Raw genomic sequence first — 4070 nt, 5'->3', positions numbered from 1 at the left:
AATCCTAAAGCATCTCAACGGTTTTATTGAAAAATTTGCAAAGCAAGACAGAATGGTAGATGATAAATATCCCACAAACTAATGGTTCTTTGGCACAAAGTCAAACAGTTCATATGGGGCAGTTAATAGCATGTTTTAAAGAAAGTACGGTCCAATTGCAGTCTGCAATTCCTTTCACAAGTTTGCCCTTGTGATGATTAGAATGCGATGCAAAATAGTTGGAGCTCGAGTTTTTGGATCAAGTATAACTTTGCGCTACCTTTTCATGATTATCTCTATTTCTACCAAACTAGAGTATATTCTCTGAATATAAGATACAGACAAACTACATGTAAATTTCTATATTTATATAGAATTAATTATACTAATCTCGAAAAGTTTCTTAGTTGCAAGAAACCCTTTTGTAAATGAAAAAAGAAGAAAAGAGAAGGTTGAAAGCAATATTTTCTCACGTATGAGATATATAAGCTCGCAACTGTGTTCTAGGATAACTGTATTCGATGATTGTTTTTCAGAAGATCTCCATCTCGATCGCCTAATTCTCTTTGTACGCAAAGTATGTCTATATAAAGTAACAGCAACTATGGTATTACATAGGAGCTTATTCATAATGCTCTGCCATAACCAGAACGCGACTAACTCCATTAAATGTACCGGATGGATTATGTGCACCCATTTGGAATCGAGTTAAATCTCAGCTGTGTACCTAGGTAGAGCCTTGGTAGTAATCTACAAATTGCAGTCAAATGCACGTATTATAGCCAGTTTGTACTGTAATTTAACGAGTAAGAACGACGATTTCACGTTGCATGTGCGTATACGTAAGAACTACACGCAGCCAGATTTTTTATTCATTTTATATCCGGTTGAATTAGCGTATAAACGAGAGCAAAATTGTTTAAGATATCGCAGAATACGTGTCTCTCGTATCTCTAATATAATTCCAAAGATCAATAGCCGGCACGTTTTCTAGAGAAACTCGACATAACATCAAATTTTTAGAGCGTTTCCTTATGTTTTTCTTATGATTGACGCCTTCACGTGCGGTGACGACAACGTGTCGTCAAGCGCTGGCCAAATGTCAGCGTCCAAATGTTAGAGTCGACACTCTACGTAAAATTGTTGGAATACAACGATATTAATCGCATACAGATGAGGTGATTGATCGAACGGATATCCTCACTAGCGTGCGTTCGTGAGATGTACCGCGGCGGCTAGCGCGTGCATGCTCTTTCGAGAATTCGGCGGAAGAAGCGTAAGGATATGGATGGAACATTGGACACGTCGAGAAGCTACTAGAAGGTTCCGTGGCACATGTGACGTCACACAGACATCTACTCAGGTCACACTCTTTACTGCATACACTGTAAATATTTGTAAATAATCCTATTTGACACCCCCCCCTCCCATCCCTCTCATCCCACCCCTCCCCAAAATTACACAGCACCCAAAAAGCAAACTACCGAAGCGTCCTGTTTTGCGACCAAGTTTTCAGGACAGAAAAATAAAAAAAAAATACATAAAAAAGCTCCGCTCCCCAGAGGCTTAAACCCAAAAACTGTATCATACAACGAAAAATGTAAAGCGCCGACACATAATACAGCATGGCTACGTCGTACCGCCGCGTATCGGTACCTTTGCCTAACATACCATTACAAAAATTCATGTTTATTGTGAATAATGTACCTAAGACTGTATTTTCTGGACTCAATAAACTTTAAATCTCTCTCAAACTCTTTACTGCATAGAGAGTGGGGTTCAAAACCTTTTCAAGGGCCATGGGTCACTAAGTCAGTCAGTCTGAGAATAACTAGCCAACTGTCTACATTCCACAACACTCGCTTATATTCCCTGCAATAATTGTTTAATAAATATCACATAATATTATTTCAACACAAACGTTGTGTCTTCCACAGATTATTAATCTTAATTCCGAGATTAAATTCTAACAAAAATTTTCAAAGTTGAAACTTTTTACCAAAAAAATGCCGCTTACTACTTAGTTAGAGTTAGCAGTAAATTTATGCGAACGAAGAAGCGTGAAACGATTAGAATATTTCACTTATTTATGGATTTGTATAAATGTGTTATAATCGGTGATAAATTTGACAATGGCAGGAAATATGATTCAAAAGTAAGAACGAAAGAGAAAAAAAAAAGAAATACTCGATGGTAAACGGTGCAACAGAAAATAACTGTAATGATAGAATGGTAGGAAAGTATGTAGGTATGTGAAAGATAGCATATTGAGATATGCTAATACTGATATGCTAATGATTCGAAGAAGCCAACTGCAATTAACATATAGATATGATTATAGGAATTATAAAAATTATCGGACTGCGGATTTTTACGCGTTTATCGGAAATTTAAAAGCGGAAAAATGCAGAGAATGCGTACACAGGCGTCTAGCGATAGCCATAAATGAATTAACGTGATTCATATATCCGTACTAATACGTCCATTGATAGATCCGAACGTTGAAAACAATAAAATAAGAAAAGAATGCGCTTTTCAATTTACCCTGTTTGCCGCTGTATAAATCGGCCAGAAATCAAACTAATCAACCGTAGATGCTGAACGATTAATCTTGATGGAATTGAACAGTTCGATTTCTGCGTGTGGCTCATATATCTACTGTTTTTGATACCCGCTGAATTTTTCGTTCGGGTCAGTGATATTTTCAGCGAATATAAAACGAATGACAGCGTGCGTCATCGAATGCTGCGAATGAAAAGAAGTCACGCTGAAACGATGGTGCGCGGCACAGATTGCATCGAAAAGCTGTTCAACGTTTAAAGACGAGTAATACAAATTATTTTACCCCGCCACTGTCCTCGTGTTTTTATATTTCGATCTTGCCTTTATTTTAGCAAAGAAGAAGAATTTATGGTATTTTAAACCGATGTTTAACATACATTATACGTACCAATAAGACTGTTGTTCGTATTTTCTCGAGACTGAAGACACATTTTGAAGGCTGGCGGAAAACGTGACTGGGTCGAAAATGACCGAAAAGACGTAGCGCGGTTAAATTCAAATGGATGAATTGGGAATATTCAGTTTGCGTAAAGTTTGATACGTAACGTTTAATTTTGCAACGTCGAATAAAATAGTTGAAATATGTTGAGAAGCTGAAGGATCGCGAAGAATGTTTCGTAAGAAACAAATTTGCATTAAGAACGTTGCCAGTGATATCGCTTCCGCGCGAAACATGCTTTAAAAGCAACGCAAGATTAATTGTAATCATGAGAAACACTCGGAGGACTATACATTTCCATGCACAGAGACTTCATTACGAATATTACTTGCCGCATTCATTCTTTGGTACAGGAACGAAGAACCACGAAGGAAGCCAAAGAGACTCAGAGGGACGATTAAATCGAAAGTGGAGAACTTTACTCGGCGTGAGCTTCCTTTAGATTTATGTATTGGCGAACAAAGTAAACCAAGTTGCAATCACTGGGAAAATACTTTCGAAAATTAAACGTTCGATGAGCATTCCGTTCTTACTTGGCTCTCGGATTACTTTGCTGTTTAATGCACGCGTCATTAATAACGTTTCTGTGCAGATTAAATATCCACAAGTAATTGTGATTACTTTTCCTTGCAAGCTCAGAGTCGATAATACACGTACATTTTTTGATTTATTTATTCTTCATCGTTACGTAACCTGCTAAGGTATCAGTCACTACAATTACATATATTTTACAAATAAATTAATTAATTTGGCACAGTCACCTTAGATTAGTGTCGTTAGTTAGTAAATAATTACGTAGCCATTAGTTATTTGTCAAGTTCAATACGATAGTCGCGGCTCTCACGATCAAGGACCTGATAACTAAATGTTAAAATTTGGTGATTTTCCTTGCAAGTTGAGACCCGATAATACACGTACATTTTTTGATTTATTTATTCTTCATCGTTACGTAACCTGCTAAGGTATCAGTCGCTACAATTACATATATTTTACAAATAAATTAATTAATTTGGCACAGTCACCTTAGATTGTGAAATTGTAAATTTTTTGATATGTAGTATTGGTGGAAGAGATTGTAAAATCGGACAGA

This window comes from Bombus bifarius, unplaced genomic scaffold (assembly GCF_011952205.1).
Source record: "Bombus bifarius isolate JDL3187 unplaced genomic scaffold, Bbif_JDL3187 scf7180000008035, whole genome shotgun sequence".
NCBI lineage: Eukaryota > Metazoa > Arthropoda > Insecta > Hymenoptera > Apidae > Bombus > Bombus bifarius.
The sequence above is the reverse complement of the archived record's forward strand: the minus strand, read 5'-3'. Positions refer to the sequence as shown.